The sequence below is a fragment of the Pseudorca crassidens genome, chromosome 2 (genome assembly GCF_039906515.1).
Source record: "Pseudorca crassidens isolate mPseCra1 chromosome 2, mPseCra1.hap1, whole genome shotgun sequence".
Taxonomy (NCBI): domain Eukaryota; kingdom Metazoa; phylum Chordata; class Mammalia; order Artiodactyla; family Delphinidae; genus Pseudorca; species Pseudorca crassidens.
Genome location: NC_090297.1, coordinates 29,171,633 through 29,185,828, shown reverse-complemented (window position 1 = coordinate 29,185,828; position 14,196 = coordinate 29,171,633).

The following is a 14,196-nucleotide window of genomic DNA, read 5'->3' as shown; positions in this document are numbered from 1 at the left end:
TAAAACCCACTTGGGGAAGAGCTGGGTGAATCGTTTGAGGCTGGAACCCCCAGCTTTAAGGTTCCTGGGCAGCTGTGATGGGGGAATATGATGGAGAAATCTAATCATGAAGGGAAGACACAGGTGGTGGTTATCTTGCAAATGAAAATGGAAATCAGTCACAGAGAACAGTTAGAGTAACAGGCAAGAGTCTTGCAGACAGCTCTCAGGCCAAAAGATGTTCTTTTCGCTGCCTAAATCAACTGAACATTTTAAAATCCTTTCCACTGCTGCAGAAGATGTTCCAAGGCGAATCAGGAGTGTTTGCTTTGGGAAGACTCTGTACAATCACAGCTACACATGGGAATAAAAACCACAGGAATAAAAGTACAGAAATGGTACACTCCGGGCAGGGGAAGGAAAGAGAGTCTGTACCTAAAGCAATAGCCTTAACTTCTGTACCTCCCACCCCTGAGCCCACTCCCTGCCCCACAAAAGTAGAGTCTGAGATAAGCATTTGTATGCAAGTAGTTTATTACAGGAAGTATCCCAGGGAATAGGAGTGGCGGCTGGAGAAGAGGATGAAATCCAATACAAGGGTGCATTGTCAGACTAGGCACTGCTGTGGTCAACTGGGGCTCTACCCTGCTGGGACCTTCTGAGAAACACTTCAAAGAATTATCCATCTGCAGATGGAAGGAGAGAGTATTTAACCCCCAGCTCCTGAGCCTCACTGGTCAAGGGCTGGCCCACGAGTGGCTGTTAACTCCCTCCGGTAGTGTGCTAGTAAATCTGGATGGGTGGGGGGGAAATGCCCTGATTTGCAGCATTTGCCAATTCCCATGTATAAATACTCCCGCCAACGCCGATTTCAAGCTGCCAATGGCTAAACAGCCTGCTAGCAAATTCTCTGGTTACATAACTATTGGCTCTTGCGAGCCAGTTCAAGGCGGCCCCAGCACGTTGCTGATCCACTCTCCCAGGTTTGCACGTACATGGCTGCCGTGTCCCCACAGGAACCTCCAGCCTTGGCACAGGGAGGCTCTGGGGCAGAAAGTAAAAGATACGGGGTACACCTGCACGAGGTGCCAGGGTTGGGGTAAAAGTTGAGCAGGGAGATTATAAGCAAGGCACAGGAGAGGCCCAGTACAAGATTACACCTGACCAAGAGTAGACGGAGGGGCAGCAAGGGCCCTGGCAAGCTTCTCAGGAAGTGGTCAGGCCGTGTCAGGTGGGACTCGAGAGAAACCTGAGAAAAACAGGAACCCAGCCCCCAGAGACAAGAGGAGGAGAGGTAAGGTAGTCATCAGGGTAGAGGAGAGGCTGGTGGCTACAGCCAGAACCACGCTGTGGGTGACCAGCGGGGGACGCTAGGTCTGTGCACCCTCACATCAACTTAAAAACGGAACATGGCTCATGCCCTAGGTGGGATCCGTTCTCCACTCTCCCTTTTATTACCTCAATAACAGTCATTGACTTATTAAATTATCCCCAAAAACTTTGCTTTCAATGAGGTCAGAATTGGTCCCATTGAATATAGCACTGAGCCCACCCTTCACGGAGTGGTGAGGAAACAGGGCCACCCTGCAGATATAGTCAACTTTCCACAGGCCGTTGCTCATGGCTTCCTCAATTTCCATCCCTGACCCCCTGTAGCAGGTGGGAAAGGATTGTGGGCAACACCAGACCTCCACAGGCCTCCCAGAGCAAAGCAGAACAGGATGGCTATTTAGTCCCTTCAGGCTGCTGTAACAGAGGATAAGAGACTGGTGGTTTATAAACAAAAGACATTTATTTCTCACAGTTCTGGAGGCTGGGAAGTCCAAGATGAAGGCACCAGCAGATTCAATGTCTGGTGAGGGCCAGCTTCCTAGTCCATAGATGGCTCTCTTCTCACTGTGTCCTCATATGTTGGAAGAGGCAAGGGAGCTCTCCAGGGTCTCTATTATAAGGGCACTAATCCAACTCACCAGGGCTCCATCCTCATGGCCTAACCACCTCCCAAAGGCCCCAGCTCCAAAGACCATCACCTTGGGGATTAGGTTTCAACATACAAATTTGGGGGCGGCACAACCATTCAGTCTATAGCAACTGCTCTTCCATCCAGGCCCAGGATCCTCTGAGAATGGCCTTTGCCTCATCTGTCCTCCCACTGTGGGTGGCAGGGACACCACCAGGGTCACAGAACTTCAAAGGTGCCACCTACTGTCTTGGAGCTGTGTGTGAAAGACTAGAGGTGTGACAGGAGTCACAATGGGAAAAACCAGAGGCAAAGGACCCCATCCAGGCCAGAAGGCCATAGGGGCTGTGAAGGAGGATGGTTTGACATCAGGCAGGACAGAAGGTACCAGGAGCCAAAGGAACAAGAACATCCACAGTGTCAACAGCCAAGTTCATAGAGGATAGAGGCCCACGAGTTATCAGAGAAGAACTTCAGGGGGAAACTTCTGAACAGCCCAGAGAATTCTGGCGGCTGGGTCTTCCAAGTGTATAGATGCTTTCACGTGTGGGCACTCACCTTCCCAGCTGTTTCCAAAGGCTGTTTTCTAGGCACTTCCCAGGGCCCAAGAGAAGGGAAAGTGTGGACTGTGGGGTCCAGCTCTTTCTCCTGAAGCCTGTGAGCAGAGCTCCCTCTGAGAGCATTTACTGTCATGGGGGTAGAGAGCCAAGATAGCTCTCCTGACCTCAAAGAACACACCTTAATGGTAGAAATTCAGGCCCAGGGAGGGCGTTTTTCAGGCAGAGTTCTTGCCGCTCACCGCACTACCCACTGCCCGACGGCCAAGGCCAGGCTGCTAGGGGTGGGGGTAGGTAAACCAGCTCAGGCCCAGCCAGCAGGGCCCCCTCTAGAGTCTTCCTCACCTTCAAAACCTCCTCCTCTGTCCGCTGAGCAGACCGGGTCTCAGTGGACTCTGCCCACCGCCCTGGGAGGGGAGACAGGGAATGCGAAGGGAGAGCGGGGAGCCAGGGAGGACAAAGTGTTCCCTTTCCGCTCCTCTGCGCCTTAATTAAGTGCTTTCATTTCCCTCCTTCCTCTGCACACAGACCTGGCTGAGATAAGGCATTGATTCCCTCCCAGAGGAGGAAGAAGCCAGTGGGAAGCCTGCAGTTCTCTCTTTGTGGAAAAAGATGGATGGCTTATTAGCGAGCCCTTAATTGTGCGGTTTGTAACTTGGGAAAGTTGAAAGAGAAAAGAGAAGAAGTCTGAACTGGGGCTGCCTGGGGGTCCATTTCTCCCTACAAGGAGCGTTCTACTCAACAACCCTGACCAAGAGCCCAGCACAGATGGGCTCTGACCAAGAGCCCAACCCAGCCCAGCCCAACCAAGGGCAGGCTCGGGAATGTTCTCCACGCAAAGGACCAAGGAGGTCACACACAGCCAGAATGATGCTCTGTGTTGCCCACTTCAGCCACGGACGGGGCCCTGAGTCTTTGAACAATGTGCAAAGACTGTGTGTCGGGGAGGGGTTAAAGGGGAAGCCAGAGCCTTAGCCTCTTCTTCAAGGCCCATTTAGATCTTCTTTGTGTATTGGAATTTCACGTAAGCTCTGTGACATTAGGCATGTTCTTTACCCTCCTTGCCTCAATGGCTTCAGCTGCAAAATGGGCAAAATAATAGAATCACAGGATCGTCAGCACTAACACAGTTCCCCAGCACCTAGTAAGAATTCCATCATTATTACTTCTTTTTTTCTTAAATGATTTGATTCAGTCTCACAACAGCCCCAGGTCAGGTTATTGTCCCTATTTTAGAGGTGAGGAGACTTAGCTTAGAGTAGTTGTCTTAACAACAGACACAGAGCTGTCCCCAACAGCCCAAGGCTGAGACCTCCTGGGTCCTCCCCTTTCAGAGCTCAGAACAAAGGGGGAGTGGTCTCTCATAGTCTGGCTCCCGCCACTCACCGAGGCAAAACACTGACCATACCCATCTAGAAGGAAGGCACTTCCCCAAAGTAGACTTCAACCCACTCGGACGCGAGGTCTCTTCTTGACCCTTTCTTGTGAAACAGGAGGGCAAGTGCCCTATCCATTCCTAGTCGATGCCCATACCAGGAGGAGAGGCAACAAAGCAGCATCTCAAATCTCTGTTCAGTTTCAAAAATCTAGAATCCAAAGCTGCAAATTTTCTTCCCCTGATGCAGATGTTGAGAATCGAGACAACAGAAGTTTACTGCAGGGGTTTGCAAACCGGGTGCCGTGGAACCCTAGGGTTCCTCAAAGGAGTTTTAAGAGTCAACCAGGGTGTGGGAGGTCACTAGACTAGGCTTCTACTCCCCTCCACCCCAGCCACCCCACTGCCCACACCTCAGCAAGGACAACCCCACTTGATCTGTTTTATGTTTGGGGTTGCCGTATGAGATTTCACTTTCTAAAAGATTCTGTAGTTGTGTTTGTTTGTTTGTTTTTTAAGTTTAAAAATCCCCATTTAGTGGAAAAAGCATGAGGTCGAGAGCCAGAAAGCCTAGTTCTAGCCCCAGCTTTGTCCTATGAACTTTAGTACATCCCTTCCTCTATGTGTACAGAGAATTGGGCAAGGGGGTTTGTCTCCAAGGGGCATTTCCAGCTGTGTGTCTCAAGTCCAACTTGACTCCGTGGGTTGCTCTGTGGTCTGGGAGTGAGGCCAGGGGGAAGGGGAGCCACATCCCCAGCAATCTTTGCTGCGCGTCTCCCCAAATCCACCAGAGGACTAGTAAAGCCTGGGGTGGTTTTCTTCCTCATATCACTCTGGAAGTATTGATACTGGCTTGCCAAGCAGGAAAAGCAATTCTTCCCTCCTTACGGTGGGAGGAGAACAAGGCAAATGAGCCTGCTCGTTAGCGAGGCCGCCCGAGATGTCTCCCTGCTCCCACCCCACCACCCCACCCTGCTCTCTTGATCTTCAGGACGACTTGGACACTTGGACTAACACACAGATGAGAGATACGCGTCTGTTTGCATTTAATTTGAGGCTGAGGTTCACAGCTCTTGACCACGGAGAGCTGCATTCCAATATCCAGGACCAGGATGGGGGTGGTGGAGGAGTGATTACTGCCTGTGAGGGGTAATAATTATAAATCAGCGACCTCTCAGTCATATCTGGGTCCCTTCAGTTTTTCCCTGGTGATTAAAGCAGCACAAGGAGGGCAGGGCAGGGGCTTGGCTGAAAGGGGCACTGGTGAGGACTGGTACTTCCTAGACCTCCCGGGAAATCTACCTCCATCAGTAATGAACACACAGCTGCCCTTTATCAGTTGCCTACCACACTCTCAACCCTGAGCTCAGAGCAGTAGAGACTTTATCTCAATAAATCCCCCCAACAGCCCTGAGGCAAATGAGGGTAGCAAAAGCTCCATTTTACAGCTGTGCAAACTGAGGCTCAGGTTAGCAATTTGCTCAAAGTCACAAAACCGGAAGCCAGATTCTAACCAGATCTGTCTCACTCCACATTCCACAGCTTATGCTTTAACCGTTCCCCTTTTGCCTCCCAAGTTTAATAAGGGTCCACAGATAATAATAATAATTTGTTGTTTACTGAGTGCTTACTGTGTGCCCGGCACACTACTCTAAGTGTTTTCAGTTATCTCATTTTATTCAACAATATATGAGGTAAGTACGACTGTCCCCACTCTACAGATGACAAAACGGAAACACGGGATAAGTCAGCTACACGAGATCACACACCTACTTAGGAATGGAGGTAGGATTCAGTATTCTATAATTTACCCAGATTGACTATTTCCCATGAGTCTGATGGCCGCTGGATGGGGAAGGGCTGACCTGAAGCCTTGGGCAGCTGGACCCGGCTGGCACCGCATGCACTCTCGCTGACTCTCTTAGTCGTAGGCCAGAGGCAGAACTGTCCTCTGACACGTGTAACAGGGAATTTTAAAAGTTTCCACAGAGGCACCAAGATACGACAGGCACTGCTCCCCAAAGTGAGGGGCCCGACCAATACTCAATCCATCCCAGGGTCTAACTTCCATCTGGGAATTCTAACTGGCAAAAGTCTACAGTAGAGAAGCAGCAGCTGCCCTGGGGGTGCCCTTCACGTCCAGAGCAGGTGAGGCCAAAGGCTGTGCAAGTAGACCAAGAGAAGGGAAGGGCTTGGGACTAAGGGCTTGGGACTTAAGGGCTGCCAGGCGGAGCAGGGACTCAACCGTAAGGGACCCTAGAGACCCAGGAGCTGAGAGAAAGCAGAGATGTACACCAGCCCTCCCCTGAGAGTGTGAAGCCTTATTCAGACCAGAGTGAGGGAGGTACTTCACTGTTCCCCCTCCTCTCCCTCCATCCTTTTCCCTGGGGAGGTCAGTTACAGCAGCTGCCTCTCTACAACCTGTCAGCTGCCCTGGCCTGGGGAGGGGAAAGGTTGGACTTTGAATCAAATTTGAAATGGAGATTGTTATCCGGAACTCTACATTCAAATTTTGGAACTGAAATCTGTTTTATGCCTGCAAGTGACTTTGTAAAATGGACTTATTACTTAAAAGTGAGGCTGTAGGTCATGGGGATAAAATTTATAAAAATAATGGGAGACACAAAGTTGCACTGTGTTTACATCCCATAAATTGAATTGGGCCTTTTTTCAATGTATCAGTTGTACCTGCCAAATGCAGCGTTCTGTAGGATGAGGCACAGCTGAAAGCACAGAGAAAGAAATTCTGAAGTCCAGCCCAGAGCAAAAGTCAAAATAGGACTCAGGCCTTAATGCAACCAGGCAGATTAGTCAGACTCTCTGGCCCAAGCCCTGAGCTGTTGTGTCAGGAAAAATAACAGTGTAACCTCTGAACCACGTCAGTGTCAATAGCAACGCCTTCAGGGGGCCCAGAGAGGCTGTACGTTCCCAGCCCCTGCCTGGCTCTTTCCTTGAGTCCTCTTATACCTCTCACTAGCCCTGGGAGATTGAGACAAAAGAACTTGGGAGTCTAGGGACTTCCCTGGCAGTCCAGTGGTTAAGACTCTGTGCTTCCACTGCAGGGGGCGCTGGTTTGATCCCTGTTTGGGGAACTAAGATCCTACATGCCGCGTGGCCAAAAAAAAGAACTTGGAAGTTTATAACAAAGCCTAAACTGAGCCTTATTCTGCAGGCCATTCTAAATCATTGAAGGTAGCCTGGACTTCAGAAGTCTGAGAGCCCAGGGGTCATGAGGAATGGAGGGGGCCTTGGTCTCTCAGGGAAATGATTTCTGGCTGCTTCGGGGCCACACCCACCCACCTTCTGGCTCCAGGTCAGGAGCCTTTGTAACTTCCCACAGCCCAACTTTAGATCCAATCTGGACCCCCCCCTGGACCCAGGAACAGCCGATAGAGCTAACCAGGACCTCCCGCGTGCTATTCCTGTCACAGCTGCCCTTGCTGTTTCTAGCCCCTGAGACCTCCCTGACCCAGAGCAGGAGAGCCTTGGCCCAGACGGAGCATCTCCCAAAATGCCTGAGACGCAGTCTCTGCCCAGGCCTCAGGGCAGGTAGTGGGGCCAGCCATCCAGGCGGAGGTGAACCAGAAAGGATGAAGGTGACACACCTCCCAGATCCCATATTCCTTGATACTGCAAGGAGGAAAAGGTGAGCCTGGCATCTGCCCCATAGGCCTCTCATTCACAAAGAACAGAGAGCGTCCTCTGCGGGCATGAGCTCCACCCGGCTCCCAGCCCCCCAGCTCCAGCCCAGGACTCAATGTCAGCACCGCTCCGGGTTGGATCCGCCTCCTGTTCTAGAGCCGTGCTCTGGAGTTAAGCTGCCTGGGTTCAGATTCCTGATCTCTCACTGAGTAGTCCCGTGACCTCATGCAAGGTACTTAACCTCTCTGCTGTCACTTTTCCTCACTGGTCAAGTAGGCGTGATAACAGGTCGTGGTGAGGCTGAGTGAGTGGGAACAATGGGGTAGGTAGCTGGTCGTTTGCTCTGTGTACCTGATTTCCCCCGTCCTAGTGCCAGCTCCAGCCCTCATCCGCTTTCCCGGCTTCCTGAGCTCAGAGGGCTGACTTAGTGCATTCACCTCCTCTCTCCCTCTCCAGGGCGGATCCGTTTGAATGCTATCTGTAATCTCCCGAAAGGCCCCAGAGGGACCCATCGGCTCCTTCTAAGGAGCATTAACTCAAACCATAACCAGCTCTCCGCGCCTGCCTGGAGGCCAGGTCCGCGGGGAGCCCTCCTGACTGCCTCTGAGGAGCGGGTGGCCTCGTTTTCCAGCTCAGGAGTGAGAATCCCATGGCTGTGCCCCGCAAGCCAGCCCCATGCATGCCCAGGAGCCGACCCCCTACCCCGGGTCTCCTGCTCTGCTGCCCACTGAGTCCACCTTACAGTGCTGGTTTCCCGGGTGAGGGGAAATGGCCACAGGGCCACCCGGACAGGGACCACAATGTGGCCTGAAGCCTCCTCCCTTCCAAGGGTTGAGAGCAGCCCTCAACCTCCCAGCAAACAATTCCCTGGGGGTTTGACTATAAATCCTCGACCCTTGCCTAGGGGGCCCTGCTTCCCCCATGCTCCTGCTGGGGTGGAGACGAGGAATCCCCTAGTCATGCCCTCAGAGGGCTCCTGGGAGCAGGAAGCAGAGAGAGGCTTACTGAGAAGTCTGGTCTGGGAAGTGCTGCTGGAGCCTGGAGAGCTCCCTCAAGGGGACCAATAGGAGCTGGGCACAGGGAGGGTCGGGGAGGGGTCTGACCACCAGGCCTGCCAGGGCTGGCTCGGAAGTTCTCACTCTCAGCTGAGGCCGTTTTGTCCATAGCAGCCCTGCCTTACATGCTGAAATTGGAACTGAGCTCCGAGAGAGGGAAGGGATGATCCAGCTCAGAGGCCAGAGAGAGAGAAGGAGGGGCCAGGAGAGGGAAAGAGAAGGAAAGTTTCTGCCATGCCTCTCCTCAGACTGGGGCCCCTGAGAACAGAGCTTAGGCCCACCCCCTTCCCCGCCCCCAGACTTTCCAGTTCCAGACTTTCTCCACACTCCTCACCAGCCTAGCCTGGCCCCTCTCTCAGCATCACCCCTCCCCCCGCTCGCAACTTGAACTGCCATTCAAGTTCACTGGGAAGAAAGCAAAGCTGGCAGGGGTGACCTGCCTCACCTCCCATCCGCATCCCCATCCGATTCCGCTCTCTGAAGGAAAGGGGGCCAGGGCTGCTCTGGCTCTGTGCTCAGCCCAGCTCCTTCCCCACAGGGGTCGGCTCTTTTAGAATCCCCTTCCCCTCTCTCTTCACTCCCCCCTCCACTGCTTCCTTCCATCTGCACTTCCCCGTGGGCCAGTGTCCTGCATAGAAGCAGCAAACGTCCCTCCACCCCACCTGCTCCTCTAGCTGTCACCCCTCCTCCTCTTTATAGACACCTGCAACTTGAAACACTGTTGATGGCGGAGCTCAAAGCGGTGGCTGGTATCTAGCTATACATCATTCATTCGAAACCACTTACTGAGCGTCCAGTGGGCTGGGGCCTAAGATTTGCCAGTGAGCAAAGCAGTCGTGGCCCCTGCCGTGGTGGACCACCCAGCCCCTCCTCTGTCCCCCTCCCGAGAATCGGGGCAGCAGTAATCCCCGGCTCGTGGGCTCCTCCCTCACTAAGACCAGACGTCATGGGGCTAAAATAGTAGCCAACAGCCAGCCGGGGGCCCTCACCATAGGCCAGCCCGGGTCCCATTCAATCCTCCCAGCAACCCCCTGAGATAATACCTCATTCCTGGTTCATGACTGAGGCACAGACAGCTCAGGCAGCTTCCCGAGGGCACAGAGCACCAGGATGGAGGGTGGTCCCCGTCTGTGAGTTCCTGACTGAGCCTTCTAGGATCTTTGATTCCTCCAAACTCCCCACGCAGTGCACCATTATGTTGCTATAAAATGATGAGAAAGTGGAGCTGAGGTTAAGAAACAAATTCCTATGTAAACTCCACGAAGGAAGATATTTCTCAGTTTAATTCATTCCTGTGTCCCCAGGCTCTAAAACCATACCTAGTGGGAAACACTCGAAAAAATGGCTCGTATGAATGAATGAATGAAAGAAAAAAGAAACAAATGAGTAATCACTTCTGAGGTCAGCAGTTACCCCACTGTAATCGCCCTGGTTGTAATCGATTCCCCATTAGCCCCAACCCGAACCCTGACCCTGGCCCCCAGGCCGGAACACAGAGGCCCAGCCTACGGCCCCAGAAGGTCTAGAAAATGAGGACACCTATCCGGAGCCGGGGCCTCGCTGGGATTTGACGCGTGTGGCTGAGATGGAAGAAAATTCAGTTGAATCAATGCCTGAAAGTCAGTCTAGCAGAGAAGCCCTGAAAGCTGGGCCCCTGAGCGTATCTCATTTGGAATGGGGGAAGGGGGAGGGGGCTTTGCCCACCAGCAGGTTAGCCTGCTGTACTGTCTGTCAGCCTGTCCGCCGACGTCCTGGCCAGGGCCTATCAGCCCCTCGCCTAGCTCCCCTGGAGACCCCCCCCTCCACTCAACCCCCGACTCTGTCCAGAGCCCCGTACCTCTTACTCCAGGCCTGCTGAGGTCCTGCTGGGCCTAGAAGGGACTAAGAGCCAGGGAGGAGGAGAGAGAAGAGAGAAAAGTAAATGATTCCCTGCCCTGCCCCCCGCCCGATACGCACAGATGCAGGTTGCCACTCAAAAAGCAATCTCGCCAAACATTTCAAAACTGCCTGCAATTTATATCTTGTGCTTGACGGAGCATCTCCAAGCCATTTCCCGGCGCACAGAAGTGCAGACTCCTGAGCCCAGGGCGCTGCTCTGGCCCCAGCTCGGGTCAACGGGTTGGGTACACCCCATGGGGGAGGGGAGGGGGCAAAGTAGGGAAATCCGCTTTGAGCCCCTTCCCACCTCAGTGGGGGCCAGAGGGACATCCCAGAGGCCAACAGCTGCCACCACAGGCAAGAGTCCCTGAAAGAGCCAGACAGAAAAGGGGCATGTTCTTCAACAGATATTTATGAATAAGGCCCTCCCCACCGTGGGAAACAGGTGAATCAAATGTGGGGTATAAGACAGGGAGCATGGGGACCGAAGGACTCAGAGGAGGGGAGGCAGACTTCTCTTGCCAAGCTGAACCAGACAGAGGAATTCCAAGTGGAGGGCACAGCATGGGCAAAGGCTCGGAGGTGTGGAGGAGCCTACAGTGCAGGGTGCAAAGCCAGAAGGGGCAGCTGGAGGGGGGCCGGGGGTATAAGCAGGGATGGGGGACCTGGCTCCAGAGCTAGCTGTGCTTTTCGACCTATGTCCACAGGGCCTTCAAAAACAAAGAGAGGCAGAGAGGCCAAGAAGGAGAGGAGAGAGGCCACTCAGAAAAGAGGTAGCTCACCGTGGACACCCGAGACTGGGAATGTTCCACCTCACAGCCACACTCACCTTCGGTCTGTTTTTATAACCTGCCAAGATCATTCCCTCCCCAGAACCTTTGCCCTCACTGTTTCCCCCGCCTGGAGCACCCTTCCCTCAGATCCTCGGACAGCTGGCTCCTTCTGCGAATGCATCGTGTCACCGTTCAATGTCACCTCCTCTAGGACGCCTTCTCTGACCTCAACATCTAACCACGCCTCCCTCTGCCCCATCAGCCTTTGTCATCGCCTTCAGAGCACTTACCATCTGAAACGAGCTTATTATGGCTTTACGTCATGATCCTTTGTCATCTGCTTAGAATGTTAAACTCCATGGGATCAGAGTCCTTGTCTGGCTTGTTCCCAGAGAGAGCCCCAAGCACCGAGAAGGGTTCCTGGCACATGGGAGGCGCTCAATACATATCGACCCCATGAATGAATAAGCCCTTCATCACAGCCTCTGAGATCCTGGCTCCCTGTTCAGAGCGGGGCTCTCCCATGTGCAAACTCCAGCCTGGCTGTTGTCAGTGTAGTCCTTCTGCAATTAATCATGTTCTGTTGGTGATAACCTTTGTGTTGTCATTGGAGGCTGCATCTCATTCATCTCTGTCTCACCCCGGGGCCAGGCGCACAGTAGGTGCTCAGTCAGAAGGTCCCTGTCATGAGCCCTCACCACCTCGCCCCATGTGAGTGATGGGCTCAACAGCCAACAGTCCTGAGGGCAGAAGCAGAGGGGGCTGAGCAGACACCCCCTTATCCCTCCCCTTCAGGTCCCTTTGGGCAGAGGGAAGAAGCGCAAAGGGGGCAAATCAGAGAGGGGAGCCTGCGGGGAATGGCTCAAAGAGGACCAGCATTGTCAAGGACTCACCATCCTGCCCTGAGGGAAAACTCCCTTCCTGGGCAGGAAAGCAGCTGGTGCAGCCAGAAAGACACAGGTCTTGGTCTTTAAAAGACCCGATTCCAGCTCAGGAAACAGCAGCACCACTCAGGAGCTGGGTGAACTCTGTCAGGCCAATTCCCCTCTCTGAGCCTCAGATCTCTCGTCAGAAAAAACAGTGCTGTTGGGAAGATCAAATGCTATCGTGAACGGGGAATGCCGCACAGACCTAGCATCTATTGGGGGCGTGATAAATACTAGCAATAAAAATAATAGTAATAACTGGTAGACGTCAGGAGCTCACTCAATGTTAATCGCTTTGCTTTCAGTGTTGTATTTAGTCTTCACAACAACCCTGCTATAGGTACTATGATTGATACCGTTTTGCAGGTGAGAACTGGGGGATCCAGAAAGGTTAAGTAACTTGCCCAAGGAAACAGAGCTGGCAAGTGAAAGAGCCAAGATTCGAACCCAGGAAGTCTGGCTTCAGAGTCCACTCCCTTAAGTTTACAATTATTGCTCAGACAATGCAAAACGAAAGCATAGCATTACCTCTCTAAGCCTCAGTTTCCCTGTCCATAAAATGGGTGTAATAACGCCACCTGCCCACGAGGATATTACAAGGATTCAGGAACAAGAAAGCGGCAAGATGCAAACTATTATATATAGGGTGGATAAACAGCAAGGTCCTACTGTATAGCACAAGGAGCTATATTCAATATCCTGTGATAAACCATAATGGAAAAGAATATGAAAAAGAATATATATGTATAACTGAATCACTTTGCTGTACAGAAGAAATTAACACAACATTGTAAATCAACTATACGTCAATAAAATTTAAAAAAATAAAAAGAAAGAACGCATCAGGCACACGGTGGGCGCCTAGGAAATGCCAGTGGTCTCTCCTTCCTGTGCACGGAGAACAGAGCCAGCTGATAAAACAAGCGTCGGCTGCTCATTTGGTAAATGGGATTTGGTTGGAAAGATGAACGCGGCCACTTCTGGCTAATGTGTCATGTAAATTCTAATGATAATACAGCTCCCTCGCTCGCGCCCGCCCCATGCCCACCGCCTTTGCCGCCGCTGCTCAATTATCTCCCGAGGCTCCTGGCGGAATCCATGCTTCACTGGGATCCTCGCCCCAGCCTGCCTTCCCCAGCCGCAAATAATGAAAACCCGCCTCGTCCGCGAGATTGCTCACTTACATTTTCTATTAATTTTTTCCTTTCAGAGGAAAAATGAGAGGAGCTGAGTAAGGAGGAGGCAAGGTGGGGGGGGGGGGGGCAGGAGCGAACTGCAGCCTTTCCAAGCCCAGTTGGCTCTGTCCCAGGGACCAGACACACGGACGGTCTGGGAGGGGTGGGCAGGATGGGGAAGACGCCCACACCATGGCTTCAGTCATCAGATCCCTGAGACAGCAGAAGCTCCCCGGGTCAACGAGGCCCAGAGTTCCAGGACCCGGGTGTCCTGAGTTCCAGGATTCAGGAGCAGGGGTTCCAATCTTCTATTCATTTGCTGTGTGACTTTGAGCAAGCCACTTAACCTCTCTGGAGAGAGTTCCTTCATCTGTACAAGGCAGGGTGAACTGGTTGGCTGGTGTCCAGGGCCCATGTTGGGCTGACTGGCTGTGATTCTCAGTCTCGGGGACAGACTTTGGCAAGGAAGGACTTCTCAGCAGACAGGAAGGGGCTCTGTAAGCAGTGGTGAGTTCCCCATCAGAAAAGGTATTCAAGCTCTGACAGGAATGTGCAGAGACTCACCACTCTCTCTGGCAAGGTTCTGAGTCCACCCCCAGATACCTGTGCAGAATCTGGTTTTGGGGCAGGATGGAGAGTGAGGGAGGGCAGGGAGAGTTGTTCCCATCCTAGAGAAAGAGAAGGAAACGGACAGAGAACACCCACCCCAGGTTCCATGCAGAGTCCTGAGTCTTTGTGGGGCCAGTAGCAAGCTGCAGTCATTCTTGGAGCCAGTGTTTTCTGTGTGCTAGATGGTAGATACCTCCTTAAATCTGACCAGTCTTTGCCCCCAGGGAGCTGTTTATAGTCCAATGGGGTGGCGGGGACCTACAAACA